The sequence below is a fragment of the Strigops habroptila genome, chromosome 9, assembly GCF_004027225.2.
Source record: "Strigops habroptila isolate Jane chromosome 9, bStrHab1.2.pri, whole genome shotgun sequence".
NCBI classification, from domain to species: domain Eukaryota; kingdom Metazoa; phylum Chordata; class Aves; order Psittaciformes; family Psittacidae; genus Strigops; species Strigops habroptila.
The window spans coordinates 37123376-37147765 of NC_044285.2; the positions used below are offsets into that span (position 1 = coordinate 37123376).

Sequence of the window (24390 nt, forward strand, 5' to 3'; positions counted from 1 at the left end):
ATACTCCAACAACCGTGCACTAATTAAAACTGCAATTATATTTTTGCTCAAACAAAACGACTTAATAAACATTATCACAAACTGTTTACCCTTCCCAAAAACAATTTATGCTCACTAATACAATTTCCCATTAAAACTGCTGCCAGGTAAATTAAAAACTCTTGAAATAGTAAGTAAGTGGGAAATTAATTCAACAGTTTAATCTAGAGCTAATAACAGTTGCAAGCTCAGAAAAAGATTGCTACAGCGGGGAGTTAATTAACAGCTTATTCCCCATTTGATAAAAGTAATCCACTCTAATTCCAGTGTAATTTACCTCAATGTAATATAAAACCACAAGCTGCTTCTGGTGCTAGTAATTATTAGCCTTGTCCTGTGGCCACATTGACAATAAAAGTCAGCAGTATCTTACTAATAAGAGACAGTCTGCTAAATGCCCACAATTAAAGATGTAACATGAAATCCTGAACCTGCAACAATCATGTATATTGCTAAACAGAGGTACAATTCCAACAGAAAGAAGTATGTCTAATTGCTGTCCCTAGTCCTAACAACCAGGTGTGCCTTTCATAAACCGAGGCTGTTTGCTGCAGGAAGTTCAAATAGATGCACTGAGGAGACTCTAGGATACCGGTTACAAACAGCTCTGCTGGTTGTTTCAACTCCGAGCCAGCCACTGTGGATGCATTTTTATTATTTTCTCTGTTACGCCAATGAAATACAAAGTTTGGAACACTTGACCTGAAATACTATACTGGGATCATAAATTTGGTGTGGCTCTTTTGACCTCAGCTATATTGAAGTCTCTTTTTCTTTCTCTTCTCTTTTTGTGGGGTTACAGCCAAGGATCAGGTTTTATGCATTCATATTTATATATATGCATGCACACACACAAGCATACATTCACAAATGCACACACACAAGCATACATACAGACATTCATCTACACAAATATCTGAGAAATATGTTTTTTTATAACTGTTCGGTTTTGATCCCAGGGTAGTATTTTGATTTGCTCTTGAGCAGGCATGACAGGCTATCACTGGGGAACTCAAACTTGGTTTAAGTACTGCCAGGTTTTTTAGTTTGATTTTTGAATATCAGGTAGAGTCCCTGGTCGACTTGCATGATGTGTTCTTAGCATTTTGCCATTGTCACTGACTTAATGATGTCATAGTAAGGGTAAGGATAAGTTAGTAGACTGTAATCACAATTTAACTTAAGTGCACGAAATTAAATGATCTGTTTTATCATATAAATACTGATACTTGAAATAAAAAATGTATGGCATTATTTTAACCCATTGGTTATTAATAAGGAGTGAGTGGCTTTGATTTTCTGCTGTCACCTAAAACATTTGTCTACAATATTGATGTACTTGAGTAACTTCCATGTGGGGCTCTGATGGATTTCTCAGAAATAAGATGCCTGCTGGGACATGCTCCACTGGGTAGCAATTGCTAACAAACACATCTGATGTTATAATTTTGAGGGTTTTCTAATTATTCTAAGCAGAGAAAGAATTAACTTTAAAGGCTAACTTTGAAAACACAAAGCACAGGTTCTAGGATTGTGTGCTTATGTCGTTATCAGGGTGTCAGAGCTGGTGACAAAAATGGAAACAGTGGCTGTAGTGATCATTCAGTTGCAGATTCTTTCAACATATTCTTCAAGAAATTTGAATTTTCTTGGGTTAGTGCAGAGACAGACAGATGTTTAGAACTGAATTAGTGCTATTAGCATGTCTGAGATCTGGTAGGATGCTCTTCATACCAACATTTTTCTGCTGGTTAGTGAAGTCAATTGCACTTTTTTCCTACATAAATATGGTTCTTATTCGAAATACTAAGCTTTTGCCTGCTTTCAATATTGATTTTCAGTTTGACAGAGTAATCAGTTCTTCAGTTCTTGGACAAGGAATGTTTTCCCAAGGAGAGCTGGGAAGTAACAGCACTGTGGAGTTTTTGTGGGGTTTTTGTATTGTTTTGGTTTTTTTAACTGCCAGGGTGTTGAACACTGGAGCACCCAGTGGAGCGACATCTCCATCCTTGCACATCCTTGAAACCCGTCTGGACATGGTCCTGGGCAATCTGCTCCATTTAACCCCTTTTTGAAGTGGCGGGGTTGGACTTAACATGATCTTCAGAGGCCCTTTCCAGCCTCAGCCATTCTGTGATATTTATTAATGTGCTGGAATTTGTCCTTAATCTAATGGCAATTCATTGTTTTAAGGTTTCTCCTTCAGGCTTTTACCGTCAAATAAGACAAGGTAAGAGCTGTTAACTGAAAGAAACAGAGGAGAGAGCAGGAGACTGAACATACGAAATGATAGCGTTTTATTTCAGATAGCAATAAGAACTCTTAGGAGAAACTGTTAGTGTCTGACTATAACTTCACTTAAACTATGCTACCCCCTCCTACTTCATTTATTTATGTACTTACCAACAGTCAGGTCTGCCAAGATTAAACTTAATTTACAATTCTGAGTTTGGAAGTATTTTTTTATTTTTGATGTTAAACAAAACTTCAATAAAATAAATCATCTTGACTCTGAAGGATTTTGTAGAGGTCATCCATAATCTGTATTTTGTCTATATACAAAATCTCTAGTATGAGTGAAGTGATGCTTAAAATTCTGTAGGTCAAGGATGAAGCCCACTTATTACGGATGCTCAGACTAGATAGACCTAGAAATGAATTAGCACACCTCATCAGCTGCTCATCCTTGCTGACGCACCTCTGTGCTTTCATTGCAGTCACTGTATCCACAGTACCAGAGCCACACCAGAGCCGGGGCAGACTTAGTGCAGCTCTAGCACAGCAGCTTGAGCTGAATTAAGATGCAGGTTAGGGAACTGCTTTGCAGTGCAGCTTGGGCTGATGTGTTCTAATATCCAGATAAAGCATTAGATATCAATACGATTTCACAATTGATTAATTTGTATTTTTTGTTAATTAAACAAATTTTACAATTTAAGGGAAGAAACATTCAAGAAATATTTGGAAAAAAAAACAGTTTGGTGTTCTTATTGCTTATTCTTCAAATATACCTGCAAGGTTATCGTTATGAAAGGTTATGTATAAATTAATACAATATTCTGCAAGAGTGGGGTACTCTCACAGATTTAATACCTATTTAATATTTAGCATTTCAACTAGTCTGTGTAGGGCATAATTGTGGAGAACTGAGACTTGCAGGAGAGACTCAGGGTACTGCCTTGTGTGTCTCATGATGGAGAGTTGAATGAGGAGGCTCCTCCCAAGCTGTGGGTACCATCTGTTGTGTGGAGATGGCTAAAAGAGCTCTATGTCCACTTTAGAAATGCTGCAGTGTGGAAACCCCCAGCCGTCAGGGTTACAGGTTTTAAGCAACCCTTCTTGCTTGTTACAAATGCACATTTCTAAAGAACAGATCCATTGGGAGAGGGCATATGCAACTAAAGCCAAGAGAGCATTGGAATAATTCTTAACAATTTTAAATTTCACCAAAATATTTAGAAAACAAATTAACGTAATTATTGAGTACACACAGTCTGTTTACATCCACAGTACATGAAAACAAAGTTATGCTGTGTTCCAAGGAGTTCACCATTTGCAGCGATTCTGACTTCCACAAGGAATTTCACACTCAGTGGGGTGAATTTGCAGTATGGGTGGCAGCCTGGGGACTGCACACATGTGTAAATAGACATGTGTTTGAGGACTATACTGGTAATCTGTGTAGGCCTCCTGCGTAATCTGGGCTATGGAATTTACCAAGCTTATTTCTGTGTTAAGCCTGCAATCCTAACCAAACTCTTGTCAGTATCGAGCAGCACATCTAGTCACAGCTCAAAGATTCAAGTGCTGGAGTATTCGTCCCATGCCCAGGTAAATTGTCACAGTATTTATTTATTTGTGCTGTTAGAAGCTGACCTTTTTTTCCAGTTTATATTAAACTTTCTGCCTATTGCTGCAAATTCATTGAACTTTATCTCCATGGCCAAGTGCTTGCCGTTTTTCTTTCACCTGTTGCCTTTTTCCCTCACTTGACCCTGAATTCAATGAGGTGGTAGCAGATGTACCTAGTGAGTGGAAAAGTGCAGGTCCTGACACAGGAGGAGCTATGAAGTGAGTAATGTTGGTAACAAAAGGTGATGTGGAGTACAGCTACAAGCAGTGGGGCAGGGGTTGGGATTGGCCGTGGGAAGGAGGATTTCAAAGCTGTATGTACAGGAAAGAGCCGGGTGATGCAGTTCATGATTTATATATAAATTAAACTCATGTTTACAGTCATATAACTTGTTAGCACATTTTTAGCAAGTCATTTATTTTCTTCTACCCAGTTTGTACGGCCTTTCAGACAACTTCCATTATGCTAATGTAATTAATACACATTCTAAAAAGCAGGATTAGGGCAGTTTATTTCAGGAGTGTCTACTCTGCTTTTTTAGGTTTTTTTCTCCCATGCTGCCACTCAACATTTCACAACTAATGCTAAAAGAACCTGCTTTTCTACAGTTCTTTCTGGCATGGAAAGGCTTTCCTGTATTTCTCTGCCTCATTGACTCTCCATCTCATTTAAAAATCTTTGCTGAAAATACATCTTTTTCCCCTTGCATGACCCTCATAATTTTTATCTCTCTCTGCTGTTATTTTAGTATGTAATTTAACTTTTAAACTAGCTGATGGCCCTTCATTTGAGAAAGGGCAATCAATAAATTATGTGCTGATTGTGGATATTCTTCATCATATTTTTGTATTTCATTGTCCAGACTGTAACGGTTGATATATATTTTTGTTGTACTTTTTCACCTTCTTTAGGGTATCATTATTCTTGGCTTTTAATAATTGAAAGAAAATTCAATCTTTCTCCATCATGAAAAAGAGAGAATGAAGGAATGAATACCTGCTAAATACCATTTATATCAGTTAATGGCCTTGCTGAGGAAACAGAAGCTTGACCAAACTTGACATGGGTTGAGCATTGAAAGTGAATGCTTTCCTGAATAATTTTTAGTTCATGCCACTAAATCATTAGCAGCTTCTAGAGGTAGTAAACTTCTATGAAAAACTGACCAAGAATTGCTGAAGTATTTTTTATGAAAACAGAAACTTTTTTGGGGGAACTCAGGTGACAGCTGTAACACTCTTTTAAGAGAAATGTTTAAGACCCATGTTGGTCTTTTCCCCAAGGTGTGAAGGGGAGCTCAGCATCCTCCAGGATAACTTCAGGATAACTAGCATTTGAGCGTGCAGACCAGGCCGGGCAAGCTTTGGCTTCATGCCTGTGCTTTTCCACTGGGACAGGTTTGCATGAAGAGAAGAAGCAGATGTCCGTGGGAAGCCAGTCCCTCCTGATCCAGAGGGTGTAGACCAAATTGCTCCAAGGGCAGCTCAAACAGGAGAGGGGTGGGAGATGATGGTGTAGCACAGTGTCATACTGCTGCCCAGGTTTTGAGATCCTTTGTGTATCTGCAAAGGCAGCCATCATGGGTGTGCCTACTCCATCTTGGCCAGCCTTGCTTATTGCCCAGGTTAGTTTTTGCCTCTGACAAAATCTAGTTTTCAGTGATAAAAACTTAATCTAAATGTTTTTAGATTTGATACGATTTTGTGTGGCTTCGTGGTTGTTTTGAGTTTCTAATGTGAAGGGTGTACTAGTGATTGTAATTACAATTTATAATTAATTTTAAGTTTGCAGGAGTGAAGTTCACAGAAATAAGATTCCACCTACAGTAAATATGCTCAGTTCTGACAACACAGAGGTGTGGGTATGGGTGCACGTAATTAGGCATAAATAATACCGTCCTTCACTCTCAGACGTAAAGAGATGTTTCTTGTAGGTTAGTCTGTGGTCTCACTACATACTAATTAAGGGGGAAAAATAGGACAATAGGACTGGGCAACTTTTGGTCAGTTTTCTCTGCCCATGAAACTCCATTTTTAGCATTTCTGTCAGCAGCTCTGTTTCCTCTGAAAAGATGGTTGGAACATGAATGATGAGAAAAGAGTCATAATGCTGGTTTATGTATTTTTTATTTAATTTAATATTAAATATCTGGTTATAGTAGCACCACCTGTGTATGAGTTACTTTCCCAGCTCTCAAGAGTGGTTGGTGCTGGTTTGTCTTTATGCTGTCACTTGATAACTAAATTGTAATACGTAAAAAACTGGGAACATATTCTTAGGTCATCTCAATGCATGAATCCAATCTCGTAAAGATTTTCATTATCATTTGAGGGATGAGATGTGCATCTTATTCATTTGCTCATAGAGATTCTAGCTGCTGACCCATTCATCAAATGCACAAGTCCAGGCCAACACGAATGATCTCTCCAAGAAAGATAAAGAGCAGAGATTTCAAATGGAAGACATTGTTCTTTGTACCAGCTCACCTCATCTGCCATCACTTGTAATTGGTATTATCTAGCTTGTCATCTGCCACTGTGTCTGAGCACTGCATGCTATGAGAGCAGCTGGGGGAAAAGGGGTAAATAGGAGCCACAGAGTTTATAAAATAAGGAGAATTTGATTTCCCAAGTGTTTCATGTGTTGTTAAGGGAGTGCTGGAATATTATTTAGAAGCCTTTCAATTATTTCAGTCTGGCAATATCTGAAAAAAAGAGCAAGCAGTAACACATTATTGGCAAAGGAATGTCATCAGTCAGCCAAAAAAAAACACAAAGGGAGACTACCTTGCAATCTGAAAATGCTGATTGCACTTTCTGTGAAGCCAACAGCAAAAATATGATTATTTTATTTCTTACTTTTGGTAAACAGCTTAATTAATTAATATCTCATTGGCTAATGCTCTGCCTGCAGCATTGCAAATGAATGTTTTCATGTTTGACTGTTGGAGCTCCGAAAACTTTGCAGCTGACACTCAATTTTGTAAATGTAAACCAGCAAGAACTTAGTATGATACATTTTCAAACTCCTTAGCAAATTAAAAGGGCAGCTCTTATAGCCATAAACATAAATTACTAACTTTTGAATACACTAACCAGTAAATTGTATCATGAAACATGTCAGTGTATCCGGGGTACCTCTAATCATGCCAGGTGATTTGGTAACAAATAATCAGCACCAGTCTTTGAGCCAGAAGTCTTTGTTATGAAAGACTCCTTCCTACTTAAAGCTCACTTACCTAATTAAACAACAGTTATCATATTCCAGTTTGCTGAACTGCATGGAAAACTCTCTCTTAGAGTTTGCCCCCCTGGTAGAATTCCAATAAAAATTTGGCGTGGGATACCTCAGGAGCAAGCAATGCTGTGCTGCAGGTAAGATTTGCAGATGTGCAGCATTCCTGAGCTCTGGTTCATTATGATTATTTACTTAGTTACTGATTTAACATATGAGGAACCCTGTTCAAATGGCTTTAATTTCTCTCTAGGTGAGTATGGGTAAGCAAGGAAGAGGAAGCAAGTTGCTGTAACTGCAGCAGTGCTGCTCTCAGAACTTAGTTCTAACTATCCTAAAGTCTCTTCAACTTGGTAATATTGTTTGCAAACTCCTAAAAGTGGCTAGCCAAAATATTTATTTTAATGTGTGTTTTTATTAAACTAGACAGCATTATTACTGCCACAGATTACAGACCTGTAATGTGTCTTTAATATTGTTATTAGATGTTAATGTCTTAGGATAGTGCTCTGAAGATGAAATACTTCTCATTTGCTTTTCCCCATAATGAATACTAATGTGTCAGGGGACAGTAGACATCTTTGCCTTCTGTTCCATTTGGCCAAATAGGAAAGACAAGAACAGAAGACAACAATTAGTTATGTGTGAGGGAATGCAACTGGAAGTTGTGAGTAAAGCCACTTGCAATCCAGTTGTACAGATCTGTCTCTCCTTTTTCTGTTTTGACTAAATAGAGTAAGAACTGGCAGTAGGTTGTCCGGTTTCCAAGATTTCTGGTGGGAATTATTCATAATAGATACGTTATTTTTACAGTGGTTTACAATACCATTTCATCTTATTATTGGTGATGTTATGCTCATCATATCATGAGCTCTTTCAGGAAGGGAAAAATAACTCATTTCCTTGAGAGTTTGTTTTCTGCACTCAGAACCAGAGACTAAATATTTTTGCTCAAGAACAAAACCATTTAATCTTCTGGACAAAATTAAAGTAATGGTCTCTTCAGTAAGTCTGGGTACCTATCACAGGTGTAACAGTCAGAACAAAATTAGTTTTATTAGTGTGTATGTAGGATTGTGTCTCTTCACCCATCGTTAAAATTGTTCAGGGTAATTTTTTTCCAATTTAGTTATCAGAACTTCTTCACTCTTTGGATCCGCAGTGGAGTACCTTAGATATAGTTTATAGTAAACAACAGGGCCCTATGTTAAAGTTGTTACAGATTATATTTTTATAGTCTTATAACATTTTGCTGTGGCAACAAAAGTTACATATAGACTTGACACAGATGCCGTCTCCTTCTCACTTTGACCAGCCTAAAGCTCTTCACAGGTGTTCGATAAAAAGGCTCTCTTCCTCACTGATGGACACTTGTATGACTCAGTTCTAGTCCCAGAGGTTTGGAACACTCAGGCTTCCAGTCAAATTCCCTGTCTAGAGAATTGGCGAAAAGCTTGCTCGTGCTTTCGTCACACATATGTCATCGTAACAGAGAGATTAAGAGTGTAGTTTATAGAGGTGTTACTACTAAGCACTGAAGAACAGCAGTGAAATTCATTGGATGCAGTTGTATTTCATCATTGCAGTCAGGAGTGCTGCTGAGTCTGGAATAACCTGAAAAATCAAATTGAATGTATGTCTAGATGTGCATACAATGTAAGAGTGCATCTTTTCAGTGTTGTGGATTTCTTCCTGCAATAAATAAGCAATGAACAGCAGCATATGTTCTACTAGGCGTTCCATTATTTAGGAGAAAACAGTTTGGTGGGATGTTTTAATCATGGAGCTAGTAAACATATTTTATTTTAATTGAGAATTTTTGTCTTTAATGTTACCTAATGAATATTATTCTTTCCGAGGACTAGCATTTTATCTCGAGCATAACTGAGACAGCAGCACAGTGCTGCTCTGTCTGCCCTTGCCTGTGACCGCAGGGTCTCTGCACCGGCAGCCAGACTCGCTGCGGGGAGAGCGCTGAGGACGCCTGTGCCACCCGTGAGGCTCGGGGTTAGTTCTGTGACACCTTTCTGTGCTGCTGCTTTCCTCTGCAAAATTTCTGCAGTTAAAAAGAAAACAAAAGAAGACCTCATAGTGATAATTTTTGGTCTCTGGCTGTTATTTTTTAAAAGGTGCAGTTATTGATGTCTCCATACCAGATGGTGTGATCCCATGATGCCTCTTATAAAATGTGATATATAAGCATGTACCTCAATAGTTCAGTGTTCATAATATAAATCAGTCTTACGATATGTTCCAACAGATAAGGCTGGTCCTTTGATATTCCTACTAAGGACCAAGTTAATCAAGCACTATTTTGCTACATTTTTGCTTTATATTCTTGTGTATTTTATTTGGTAGAAGTTCATTTTCATCCATAAATACACCCTTGTTTTTTAATGGATTCCTTTTCTTGCATAGAACCAGACACAAGAGATCATGAAGAGTTTGTTTATTTTGTTAGTTAGGAAGCATGGTATTTTGCAACTTGAGCCTGCCAGCAGGACAGTTGGAAGACCCAAGAGATAACTTTGTTTACCATATATCTGAATTATTTCTATAGTATTCTACTAAATGGTTTAATTCTAAATTTTTCTGTGTCATGCAGCAAATTTCTATATATTCCATATAGAATCATAGAATAGTTAGGGTTGGAAAGGACCATAAAGAAGTCCTTTCTGATTTGAGCTTCTTTCTTTGGAAATTCCAGTAGTAACAATTTCTCTAGTTTAATCTGCAGATAAACTTATGCCTTCTCTGGGAAATATATAAAACACAAGATGTAGATTGGTGCTTCCAGACAGTGAAAAAGATGAGACCAAGACCTGTTGTGGCGAGGATTAAATCTGCTGTGTAATTAATATTGTAAGCTTCTTTGTCTTTCAAGAAAAACAAGGGTGCAGAATAGCAAGCCTCCAGCTCTTGAAATAAAGGAAGTTATTTATTGAAGTTCTGTAGGCTTAATGTCTTAAGAGTAGAGAAGTGAAAATAATCCTAGCTTCATGAAGAATAGAAAGTTTTCAATGCCTGAAGGAATATAACTAAAAGAAACGGGATGGATTCCATGTTGGGTGCTGTTTGTTGGTCAACGAACTGTTGAGAATGAAGGCAAATATATTTGCCTTAATTATGTATATATATAAAAAACCCTCCATGTGCAAGTGTGTATGTATTTGTATGAATACATACGTAATTATTATCAACTTTGAGATTATCTTAAAACTCACATCAACTGACAGTAGTTCCAGTAAATCCCCGTGTTTGTGCCTCCCCCCCATCCTGTGTTTCTTTGAGATACAGGTATTTAGCCCGTCTCCTCATGCAGCAGGCAAGGGGGCTCCAGCACTGTCTGTCCCACATTTTTTGTTTCTCCTTGTCAGCTTCTTTTGCATCCTACTTCTCTGTTGCCTACAGAGAGACAAGGAGTGGGTATGCAGCTTCACTCTGTCTGAAATGCACATCTGTACCCTTCAGTGATACCTGCTTGCTTCCATGGCTTCCATCCTTAGTGTATTTTCAACGGTTTCTGTCCTTGAATACAAGATATTTTAACACTTCTCTGAATAGCTTTTCTGTGTTGATTTAAAAGTTAGCTGTCTTTTTTGATTTCTTTTTTTCCTTTCAATTTCTAATTCTGTTTTAAGGCAGGGATTTTTTTAGGCATCAGGTTTGCAGTAATGTAGATCAATACTGGCTTGCGTTTGAAGTTGGGTAGAATGTGACTGATAAGGTTCCGGTTTGGCTGAAGGTGTCTTTCAGTGGCAGTAAACAAAAGTAACTGGGGTGCCAAGAAACAAAAAAGGTTCGTTTGTGATGTATGGCAGGGTTTCACAGGTTTAGGACATAAAGGGAGGTGCATATTTGTAACATTTGAGAATGACATAGCTAACACATTGCTGGGTGCAGGTGTTCTGTACCTGGGAGAGTCAGATCTACACTGATTGGGTTTTCTGATCTGCAGAGATCTTCAGTGTCCAGGTGGGTTCAGCAAATCATACGTATTGCCTCAGCAGCATAAATACAGTACAGAAAGTAATAAATAATAAAAAAAGTCATAATAAACCATGTCTCTTTTTTTTAAAAAAAAGGGGGAAAGGGCTATGATGTTTTCCCTTTTTAAGAAATAAACACTATAAAGAAGGAATGAGTGAATTACTGCTTTGTGTGGTGAAATTTGTGGCTAAATGTTGGTGGGCAAATGGCTGAGGCTTCTTGTGCTTTTTTGTTTCATTTGCAGTGGCCCTTGAGAAAGGCATGTGCTATGTGGAGAAGTTTGTGGGAAATCACCTCTTCCTTCCCTAGATTCCTTTTGGGGTTTGTGGTCAGATGTGCCTCCACCATTGATGATAAACATCTGACTTTATAATTTTTGAATTTCTCAGCTCTTTATCAGTTCTTTATCATAGTTATAATATTGTAATGCAATAATTTGAAAGTAGGTTCAGAAAGTTCTTCCCGTGTGTATAATTTCTGTATAGGTCCTAAGACTAAATGTTTGCATAACACAGATACAGTATTTTCTATTGTTATATATTATGTATATGGTATATATATTTTGTGCTGTAAATCATTGATTCTCTTCAAAACCTTAAAAAGGCAGTTTGAAGCTTGGGGCTGGGGCGTTTCCTGCCATCACAGGTTTGGATCAGAGGGTTGAGCTGGCTCTTCTGAGGAAACTCCTTTCTAAATTCTGACTGTGTAGTCTCTTATGTGGTTTATAGGGTTTCACAGTGCTTCTAATGGCTAATGAGAATTAATTTTTTCTAACAACAGTAATAACTCAAGCATATTGCTTTAATGAATGTTATCTCATCTTTTTCCATAATTAAGCAAGTTGTCTTCAGTTAGGAAACACCATTATTACTGAAGAACTTGAAAGTAATAGTTTGTAGATTGTAATCCGTTCCTCCCTTACTACTATTTATGTTATAAATTTGGACGTCCACAATACTTTTTAGGAAGAGTAGAACTGTGAAATAATTTGGTAAAAGGAACTGATATGCACTCTTGGCTAGGGACACAGTTATTTGGTTTATTTGAATAATTCCAATACCTTTTCTCTGCACTTCATTCTAGAATTTCTTGCCGGGAATACCAGTGGTTAGTGCACTAGTGGATAATACCTCTTAAATTTGCCCATGATTAGAAAAATGTATTCTTAAAATCATTGATACATATCTAGCTTTAGCAACAATAGTTGGGTTTGACCTGATTTCATTCCAGTAAGAAAAAGTCTAGCCAAATACATAAGAAGTTTCTCCAAATGTTGTTACATGTTAAAGTCTTACTGAACTATTAAAACCTCAGGACTTCAACCATTTCATTTTAAGTCATGATATGGCCTAAAGTTGAGGTATTTTATAAAAGCTAAACAATGCCAAATGCATTTGATTGAGATCAAAAGCCAAATCTATTTGTTCTCTTTCATCTTCAGTGTTCCATTTCCTGGGAGTGTGACCTTAGTCAAACATCTATTAAAGTTACCTTTTGATCTTACTCCCTTTCTGCGGAAAACAAAAAAAAAAGTAAGGAAAAAAAGTCAATCTTTAAAATTTTCTTCCAGAGACAATCACACTATTGTGTTTTAATGTTCCAGTAGCGTGTGAGTAAATAGGATTCTCTGATGTATGTGATAGAACAGTGGTTAAATGGGACAATCATTTTTGTGTCAGAGACAAGAATCAAAAGGAAGCATTCTTCAGAAGCTGTTAACTGGAAAAATCCCCCCAGGTCAGTGGAAACAAGTTAACTGGTCAGTGTGCTGCCTTTTTTGGTCCTTTGATGAAAATGCCTTGTAATTTGACAACAGGTAGTTGTTCATTTGTAATACAATTTTCTTTTCACCAGTCAAAGCTGCCTAGTGATTAATCAGTAAAAAGGTTAATTTTCTTCTCGAGTATGAGCAGTTTAGTGGCTTTTTGAAAGAAATAAGGACAGATGGCATTGTGGCTGTTACATCCTTTATTTCCTGAATAGAATTAGAAAGGTGTTTCTTGGTCATCTGTAAGTTCCAACACATCAGGGCAACCTAACTGTTGCACATTCACTTCCCAACTTAAGTGAAGTGAGTAGGTGTTTCTTAAACACATACCCGTTCCTAAAACTATACAGAGGAATAGAATTCCAGTTAAAATTTATATATAACATAGTGAACCAGTCAATTACTAACTAATCCACAGTAAGTATCCTATTAAACCTACTTTTGCAATGTAGTACCACGGTTAGGAAAATCTCAATTAAAGGATATAGTAGATAAATACTGAAAAGATTTATATAAAAGCAATGTCTATAGAAGCATCAGAATGTGTCTTTTTAATAAACTGTTGACAGATGTATTGCATATTAAACTTCTAAAGCCAGAGTTAAATGCTTACTGGAAATACATTGGAATATTACCTAGAGAAATTTATAATAATATATAATACTTAAGCTAGTGATATGGAAAAACTCTTCAAGTAGACTTAAACCTCTCAGCTTGAAAAAGTAGCAAAAGCGTCTCTGCTGCAAAAAGTACAGTATTAATATGGAGAAATGGCTGAAGACTGCAGAGGATAATAATTTTAAAAGGAATACTTGAAAGGGATTACTTACATAATGCAGACTTCTGGAAAACTAATATAAATAGATACCTGCAGTATTTTACCGAATTGGCTAAAAAAACCCCAACAAAACTTCAGTACATCTTCTATATAATTTATATTAAACGTAATTTTATTTTTAAATAAAATCTAATTAATTTGATTAAAAAATTGAGAATCTATTTTAAGATCTGAATGTACTTTGACTACTGAAATAGTTGCACAAAACCTCAGCTAAAAATGTTTGTTGCCATAGTTTTGGAAGAAATGAAACTGCTATAACTGATGCAGACTCGGGAGTAAAGACCAGTACAGTGAATCTGTAAAGATTTGCAAGGGCAAAGAGAATATTTGCATAATTTTAGATTACTGAGTGTTTCAATTCAGTGACTAAATGATTCTTCTCCTCCTTGAGCCTGCATTTGGCTTAGAGGCTGAGAGTTAATTCAGCTTGACCAATGAGTAGAGACACATCCTTTCTGATTTTAAAAATGGTGTAGTTCATCTTCTATGTGTTATTTTTATTCACCACCTGGAACAAGAAAATAAGCTTCCAGTCAGTGTTTTAGCTTTGAAAAATGTCCTTTACCTTGCATAGCATAAAATGGAAATAGCTATTCTGGCATAACTTCATAACCAAAGATGATATTAACTTGTTGGGACTAAATTACTTGTCTCCTGCTTATTTGTGTAAGTGTGCATGGATAAGATTCAACAAAACGATATATGAAAGTAACTTAAAACCAGAGAGGCTGGAACAATCAGAAGTAAAAAAAGTTGAGGAAAAAAGAAGTGAAGGTACACTCTGCTCTATAATCACGTTCCATGCAGCCTCTGGTGGTGTGATCAATAGTCATTAATTTATGCCCAGAGGAAAATGCAGCTCTGTGTGTTTCTTTACCTGTGTTCTAAACATAGCTAGAAGTTAAATCTGGTTTCTCCTGCCTACAGGCTGCCTCCTCATTTTTCCTTTGCAGTATTAGAAATTCACATATCCATCACCTATTTGCAGAAGGTGCACAAGGCAGCAACTCCGCTTTGACCTGAGGAAGCATGTGGGCAGCATTCACTGCCTGACATGGTGGTTCTTGCCTCACTGAAATTGGCTGGAAAGTTGCATGAAAGCTTGTCCTTCCCCCAGTACAGCTGATTGGGTTGCTGCCCAAACCCTGCTGAAATAAAAATAAGCTAATCTAAAATACCTATTTTTCTTCTTAGAAAGAAGAATTACATGGCACAAATATACCATGACACACCACTAGTGCCAGTTCACCACAGAATCCTACTTAAAACAATCAATATTGTTGAAAGGGACTTTGTGGCGAAAGCTACATTGGTGATGACCGTGTGAAGCATCAGGTTATAACTGTTTGGGATAGATGCGTTTTTCCACTCCCTGAATTTAAGAAAGAAAAACCAAACAAACCCCCCACAACCTCAAACAACCAAAAAACCTCACAAAAACAACCAACCAAAACCTAATACAGCAGGTTTTGTTCTGCCAAAAGAGATAAAAGAGATCATAATGTTACAGTAGGTGGAGTCTTCATTTGAGAATGTAGAAACCTAGAATCTTGTTCCCCCACGTATCAGTTCATTTTACATTGAACAATTAATGGAGAATTCATTTGGGAAAATTAGGATTTGGGTATTCCAAGAAAATCTCGTATTTCTATGCTGCGTTCTACATCTTTTTCAGGTTAATAGTACCTGTAAGTGTGGTAGGTTCTGCCTTAAAACTGGAGATCCGCTTGGAGCATGTGCACTGATTTCCTGATTTTTCACTGAACTGTTTCCTTTCTTGCAGAGGACATTACTGCTTTTACTAGTCTGTCCTAATACCATCCAAAATACTTTTCGCTGTGAACAAGCTGAGGTATTTTAAATGATCTTAAAGTGCTAATATTTTGCTTTTATTCAACAAGCAGAATTGGAAAGTGATTGTAGATCTCAGAAAAATATTCTATGAATTTATGTTCTTAAGTGATGCTGCTTTCAAACTTGCATTTTTGAGGTTGCATTAATCAAATGCCATTTGGAGGGGAATGCATGTGCTCACTCTTCTCATTGCTTAAGTTATTGTGCTTCAAATAAGTGTAATATTTTTGTGGGTTTTATAAACTGGCTGCGTATGTCTCAGCCTTAAGTAACTAAGAGCAGTGGTGGCCATGTTATCATAGCATTCAGTTTCTATTCTGGCACAGGTCTTAAAAAATTGCTTATGTGAAAGAAATACCATATAGGTATTTCTTGATTCTACAAAGTTGTCTAAATGGAGGAGCCTGGCTCAGATTTTACTACCTGAGCTAACACTGGTTGCTAGCAAGAATTGGGCCATCACAGTGACAGTGAAGAAGGCAGAAGTGTGTCCTGCGTTGAGTACTTCGTCTACTCTTGCAGCTTAAGTTTGTCTTTGAGTTTGAATACAAATTGTTCTCTGTTCTTCTAGCCAATGTGAACCGTAGCAGAGAACAGTTTATTGTTCACAGTATTTCTGCTTTTCATTTTGCAAGCAAAGTTTCTATGGTGCAGTTGCCATCTTGAGTAAAGAGGGAGCTGCTGCTGCTGTTAGTAGCTTGGTGAGTAATAATGTGAAATTATTATTTGGCCAGTTTCAGTTCAGAGAGACAGGCGAGGAAAGATTGGAGTAACATTTGTCTCCTCTAACACTTAAGCTTCCAGGAGGGATTAGGTAGCAGATTTGAAAGCCGTGCTCTGGCTGGTCCTACTGAAGTGAACAGCAGCTTGCAGGGGTAATATCTTAACAACCCAGGCCCTAACAGCAGTGCTGATCTTGACAGTATATAGAAGTTTCAGCTCAACTACTGTAGCATAGTGAATTTATGGAACTCAGTATTCACTTAAAATCCTTGAAATATTCCATTTTTTAAATAGTGATTTGAGGCAGCTGGGACATAGCTGAGCTGTGCCATCTGATAAAAAAAATAAATATTTGTGGGGTATTTTCCAATCACAAGTAAGAAGTAGCTTGAATTCACTCACAAAGTTATCCTTATTCTCTGAAGACCTTCCAGCCCAATTAATTTTAAAAACTCAAGAGATTTGTGCCAACTCCAGATAAGCTTTCAGACTTTTTGGTACTTAACTGAAAGGACCTCCAAAAACTTCAGCAATTTCCCCGTCATTACTGTTTATGGAGAAGTGCTTTAAACCCACAGAAATTGATTTAACGGGAAAGGAATAAATGTGGAGAAAAAAAAATAACAACAGCTAATTCTAATTTCAGATGGCAGCACATGCACCATGACAGACTTCTGTGATTATAGAGAAGTTACAAAATGTCCATGGTGAATATGAGGACTATTAGGCTTAAATGTAATTATAACATAATTTTAGGGTCCCATGAACCCAGATGTATTCTAAAATGGATAACTAAGGCCTAGCAGTCAGAAGCAAATGCAGTGAGCTCTGAAGCCCAAGAGAGGGTGGCCATTAGGCCCTGTTAGTGCTGTCCAGGGTGTTCTGAATTAGTTTCAAGTAAATCTGCGCTTGCCATCCCGATTGAAATCTGAGTCCTAAGGCATGAACATGTGACTCTTCTGATGTATGAAACACTTTTTAAGAACACCGCATAGTGTAAGTTTTCATTTTATGTTGAAAACTTCCAGTATTATTAAAATTGCATCAGATATGCACCGAAGAACATCCAGATTATCTGTATAAAGTGACTGTCATCTTTCCAACAATAATTCAATGGCTCATGCATCTGTCTTATGTATGCTTCCATCTTTGGAAGCCTTTAGATCAAAAGTGGGGTGGTCAGTCAATCAAATATACAGAAGAAGGTAAAGGTCACAGTAGTCCAGCATACTAAAAGTATTATGCATTACAGTCTTGACAAATCATTCTCATGACATAGGCTGTAAAAAAAGAGCAGAAATGTCACAAAATGAATCAATTCTCATGAGACACACTGGAAGAATGAAGGGAAAAAAAATTAATGTAACTCTCTCAATGCTCTTTGTAGTTCTGATTTTTCTGTTTCCCTCCAATAAGTTAAGCAGCAATTTCGTTTGACATAAGATAAAGGCTACCTTTCTGGATATGAAGCCATCTGTGAGCTACGTAGCAGTGTATTGCTGTCTATCAGCTAGAATATGAGTGCTCATGTTAACACAGGTTTAAGCACAGGTTTGGGATTAAAATTTCAATATACTTTGATCTGAGCCCCTTAGGTGTAGACAAGCAATCTGACAGGTCATCATATCTCCATATGGATCAAGGATATGAAATATCTCAGGTACAGAGACTTGATAGAAGATGTTAATGTTTAAAATGTTTCCAATCTTTCAGATGGATATCAGGGAGGGTAAGATTAAGCTATAGAAAACACAGAGGTTATAACTAGGGTGAGAAACGTAAATAATAGAGGTGGATATGGATGAAAGCATCTGGAAAGCAAACTCTTCCCATATTTTAAAGTAAACAGTCAGATCTGTAAGTATCAGGACTTTTGCTACTGTGTAAACGTGTGTGAAATAAGGGAATGACAACCTGGTACTTACGTGAATTATTCTGTGAAGTGGCAGGGACATTTTGATGTGTAAAGGTTTTAATCTTGTTTATGCTCATGTGAACTTTTGCATGCAGTTATAATTTAGACTTAAAATAAGGTGAGCAAGCACACAGTGTTAAACAAAAATTACTAGGACTGCAGAACTGAGCCATCAAAAATTCAGAAACATTTATGTAATCCCAATTCCAATCCCTTGAGCATTTGGCAGAGTCTTTAAATCACATTATCACAAACTGTTTTGTTCCCCAGCATAACTGCCTGGTTGATGATAGAGAATCGATTGACCTGTGGGGGAAGCAAGGTTGTATGATGAAGAGACCTATCTGTAGGTCTGTCCCTATCTACCTGCTGCAGCAGTGGAAGCTATGTGGGGAATATTCAGGGACTGCAGAAGGGCAAAGAATAAGGTCTCTCAAGTATCGACTGTGTGACAGTTCACTGCGGAAGTGAGCAGACTGGAACTTCTCTGTGGAAAATGAACTTCTCACAATTCCTGACAAATACTCTTAATATTTGTTCAGGTTTTTTCCCCTCCCTCAAGAAGGTTCTTTTGCCATAGTATAATTTTCTCGACATTTTCAAGTGGTGGTATTTAAAAATTTTAGGCCACTCAAAAATTTTAACTATTGTCTGAAATGTTTTGCTGAGGATGATCTTCAGTAGTCTCTGAACTTTCAGTACATGAACATGTTTAGAGAATTATCTGTATTTTCTCTTTCAGTTTGAACATGTAACTTATATGAATACTGTATTAATACTTCCAAATTTTCTGCTCTAAAAATCGATTTTTGCTTGTTTGTATCCTGCTGTTTGGGGTGCTTTCCTGTTGAAAAATGGGAAAGAAGAACATGTTTTTAAACCGTGGTTGTAGTATCAGAACAACTGGCTGCAGGTGTTGGAACAGATGAAGGAAACTCAGCTGTTGTAATACATTTTTTTTGTTATTGACTACATTTCAGCTTGGCAGTGTCAAATGGATGTAGCATGAATTTCAGTCTGGGCTCAAAGTGTCCTCCCACGACCTGGGGTGAATACTCACACCACTTAGCCCATGATAAAGCCTAGTGCGATGGTGCTTTTGCTGAAATCCCATCCTCTGCCTGCAGTGGCCAATTACTCACCAAGTTCCTTCCTTAAAGTCTCTCAAATGTTTCATGTTGATGGATTATCATGACTTACCCGAAATGATAGCCGGGATATCTTTGAGCAACCGTTCAAGGCATAACATGCACTAGAGCTAAAAGTTTCCTACAGTTTCTAGTTGAGTCAGTTTACAGAAATGGAAGAAATCTGCAATAAGAAGACTTAGATGTTTGGACCTGTGTCAAAACTGCTCTAACACTTTGCTTCTTTTAACGTTCTTATTCAGGAATTTGGTTTCACTGTCCTTTGTGTTAGTAGCTGGGTTTTACCTACCTGTTTAGTGCTAAACAAGAATGATTCATTTTGGCTACAGAGAAACCTCCCCTTTTGAATGTGAATGATTAAATTAATTAGTAAATTCCTGTGGGCATTCTGAAAACATAAAGTACATTATATGTATCTATTTTAATTAATTTCTACATTGAAGAAAATGGGAAAGAAAATAAATCCTTTTCAGCCGTCTAAGGCCCAATTTATTGGATGTTTCAGAATTGTTTTCACTGTTTGCAATATGGTATCTCATACTAACATTTCATACTACCAGATGTTTCATTATTCCTGTTTTAGCACATCATACTTGACCCATAGCAGCTTTGAATGCAAATAACAGACAAGCTGATGCACAATGCCTGACTGTTAGACTGAAATAATACGGCGAGGCTAAACTGGTTTTCATTTTTCCTTTTGAATATTATTAATTGCAATGTGGTGACTGTTAATTTAATTAAATGTTTTGTTTTAATACCATTCTTCAGTTCACTGACTCACTGTTTCATTTAATTAATTGCAAACCTCAAGATTTGATTACTCATAGTTCTCCTTTAGTTAATTTACTTGTTCACAGTTTTGACAGAAGAGCTTTCAAACTAATATGAAGGAGGGGCACAGTCTAATCAGGGAACTGAAAAAATAGCTGTAGCTAGAGTACAAGATTAGCAGATACTCAGGGTCACCTTAAAATGCTCAGACTCCTTGTATTCACCATCAAAATGCAATTTTCAATGACTGGACATTAGTTAAACATGGAGGATTCACTTGCATGCAAGACACCCTAGGTACTTCTCTGTGGGAATGTGATAGAGTTTTGGTTTACTATGTCACCAAGAAGCTATGTGCTAATGAGTAAATGGTGCTGCTCACTGGAGGTAAGAGGCACTGTCCCTTCATGTCCTGGTGCTCGGGAGGTGGGTGGGTTCAGCGCTGCCCTCTACTAGGAGACTGGCCCTGAGGGGGACAGGCTGCAAACAACTTTGGAGTTGTGAACTTTGGGCCATGCAGTAAACATGTTTTTTGTTGAAATAACTCCTGAGACTTCGCAGAGGAATAATCCTCAGTAGTCTTTTTGTCTGCATAGGGGATATTTGAGTAAACAATTAACCACTAACTTTAATATGATGCAGACGAGGGATGGAGAAACCTGACTGGTGTTCACACCCTCTGCACTACAGTACTACAGGTGTCTGGACTTTTGGAGCAGAAGTCGTGTTCAGTGGGTTTAGCCCTAACAGAAGCAACCAAGCCTCACAGTACATTCAGGGCTATTCGATCTCCTACACCCCACAAGCAGTGCGTCTTCCCCAGAGCAATGCGGTGTGCCAGGTTGAGTAAGCCGAGCATGGTCCTAATTTGGGTCAAAAACCTGAGTTTGGAAACTGTTTGGTGCTTAGGTATATTTTAACCGTGGCTCAGAATACCATTGGAGAATTGTCCTTCAGTGCAACCTGAGCATAAAATGTGCTGGTTTGTGTGTCCTTGACCGGTTATTTCAGGGCTAAATTCCTGTGTGGTACAGCAGAGTTATGCCGCCTTGTCAAAGGGACAGTACACAGTGTCCTGACAAAACTGAAATTACGCAATGAAGATTACTAATGGCAGTTGGTTGTTTTGCCATATGCACGATGCAGGTGTACCTGAGCACACACCATCACAATCTGTTACGCAAGCGTAATGGAGATTCATATATAGAGACTGACCCAGAACGTGGCTCTGAGGTTTCTGCATTAGCACTGATGTGCCTTTCAAAGATCCTCAGCAGCTCTTCGTGGAGCTGCCGTCTTTCAGCTGAGGCAAATGGTGGGTTGTGGGGTACTGCTGGCAGGAGGAGCTCCACTGGCCACATGGCTGCTAGCAGTTTGGAAAACACATCATGGTTACAGTGATGAGACTCACCCGTTGTTGTTGTTAGGGTAAAGGTGGTGCGTGTTTGTCTTTGATAATAAGTGGTACATAGTTAATTTCCTGGGTGTTTGGTGACTGATCACAGCTGGCAGAAGATAACTGAAGGAAGGGAAATTTAAAGTGTAAATGGAGAGAAAAAACCAGAAGCTTTGAAGTGTGTAATCCAGCATGTCGGTTTTCCTAGTGATCCTTTCTTAGGTGAAAGCAGAGGGATAGATGTATACGACACAGCCGTTTTTAAGCACATTTTTCAAACTGGGTGCTCTAAGTGAGATTCTGCTGCTGATAATGATTCATCTGAGAGGATGGGAATGATTCTTCAGTTCTTTGTAGATCTTTAGATAAGTCAGTTGAAGAATAGCCCTCTTAGCTACAGCTAGCCAGAGTGGAGTCAATTATAGAAAGGAGTTTTATTAATAGTTAAATTAAATGGTAGCTTCAGTAACGTTAGCCATGGCCATAGCCTTAATTGAAGATTATGCCAGTGGGTGATTTGCTGTACGTTTTCTTCCATCATTTCAATCAGTAGCACACCCTTACTGCTGAAACTATTTGCTTTAACCTCAGTTTTATTAGCTTTCAGAAATGCTGAAGCATTAGTACACTGTTTTTAAAGTGCCTTGTACAGTTAGATTCTGGGGCTTTTGTTGCTGTCACAGCTCAAGTAAGAAATTGTATAGACTGGGGAGTGAGTGAGAGTATAGACTTTGCTGATACTGAGCTTAGAGATAGTATTGGCCATATCTGTTTCAAGTTTATGCCTGACTGCTGAGGATCTTCAGGCAGGGCTTTCCACATTAGGACAGTGCTTTAATCTTTAAATTTCTAGTGCTGAAGTAGAGTGACTTTGGTGTGGCAGATGGCACAGCATAGATTTCCGATACATCACTGTTTTTTGGCTGTTGTCCTTATGACAGCTGTGTCTGGCTAGGGAGCTAAAAATGCCTGACAATAATTACCTTTAATTTCTGCAGGTGGCATCGTGGTGATTTTAGGACTCTGCTTATTGTTTTCTGTTTGCTTCTCAGTACCCTTTCTGCCTTCACTGTGCTGATATGACTGTTCAGTAGGATTTTTGGATTTTGTTAGTTTGAGGTTTTTTATACAGTGCACTGGATAAGGTTTTGTCTTGCCTTTTCTCTGAACATTTTACTAAAGGTCTGAATTTACTTTCCATTCCCTGTTTCTTTACTCTTTGGTATATTTAAACTAAGTAAAATTTTATGACTTATGGTATAAAGAACCTGTATAAATACTGACCTAGATGAAAATACTTACTGGGGTAATGGTTCATCTATACCTATTTGGGTACATACAAATGATAAAATGTTATAATAAAAAACTTCATGTTCAGACTTTGTATTTTTTTGTAACCTTTAAATGTGAATTCTTTGCAAATGGATTAGAAGTATAAAGTGAAAAGAGAGTAGGCTGTGAGTGGGTACAAGTTCTGAAAATGCTTTAGTGATGGCTGTTCCTCAAAACTTGGAATTTATTGGGATAAGCAGGAAAAAAGCAGCCGTGCAGGTAGGCAGGCAAAATGCCTGGAAATCTTAAAACCAGTAAATTCCTCAGAAGGCTTCTGCTGATGCTCTTTCTTGAACTTCCTGAAAACAATGTGAAATTCACTCATTGAATTCACTCAGAGCAATCCCGCTTCCTTTCCCTAAGAAAAAAGTGGAAAAGTTCATAGACTATTTCACCTCTTCCAGAAAGTGTGTGAACAGTTTTATCATTGAAGATGTGTTCTTTGATGGATTAAGTGTGAGTGATGTCAGCTGGAGAATTGGTAAAAACAGGAGTTTAAGCATCAGGATTTTATATCTGCTTGATACAAACTCTGTGGCATTTGCAAAAGAACGTAAAGGATAGTAAGAAAACTCCCGATTTTTAAATAAAAAGTGACTACTGTTACAATATTGTGATCTTCTCTATGGAGTGAGGGCTGCCTTATATGAATCTTGAAAGACAAGATTCCTGATAACATTTTCTGGAATTGTTTTTATATGCTTGTATTTCGTGTATATTAATAATGAAATCGACGTAGTTTTTCATGTACCAATGACAAAACTGTAAAATAAATGCCTAATTACTGTAGGTAATATTTGTTGGGTCTGGCATGAGAGCTTTGGGAGTACAGGAGTGTGTAACTACAGGTCGTTTTTGTGAATGTTGAGAGGCTCCTAGGCAAGATGGGATGAGGGGGACAGACAGCCTGGAGAGAAGAGGGCTTGTGTAACTCCCGCTTCCTTATCTCTCATTTCCAACTTCCTGATAGTAATCAGGAATATATTTGCTGAAGTTAAGCAAATTGCTGTATCCATATGTGATAATACACATCCCTCCTCCATGCAATTGGAGGCTATGGTTGCTTGCTTACTGAATATAATGAGAACTTCTGTGAAGCCTATTATAGGAGCAGCAGAACTAAAACTAAATGTCAAATTCGTAGCAGCTTTTAACGAAGGTATTTTAATTTGTGGATATGTGGCAGTATAGGATGTGAAAATTACTAGTTCACTTTAATCCGTATCTGATTACCTCTCAGTAAGCAGGACTTTGCAGAAACAGCACCTTATTTAATTCTGGTTTTTGATGTATGGAATCTTCGTGGGTTGATACAACATGTGCCACCAACAAAAAATCATGGGCTTTTTGGTAAATGCAGTTCAGTGAATTTGTGGAACTCTTGCACAGCCAGTCACAAGATAGCTGATATGGAGTATTTAGCTTGCATTTTTACAAATGACAAAAATGACTCCCTGCTATACCGAGAGGAAGACAGTAAATCTGTTTAATGCATAACTGAATAAACAAACAGTTATACCCGT

General features: G+C 37.7%; 1 protein-coding gene across 1 annotated transcript in view; it reads left to right on the forward strand.

Annotated features, from left to right (window-relative positions):
• Positions 1-24390, forward strand: part of DACH2 (dachshund family transcription factor 2) — a 293462-nt gene that overhangs the window by 168168 nt on the left and 100904 nt on the right. The window lies entirely within an intron of this gene.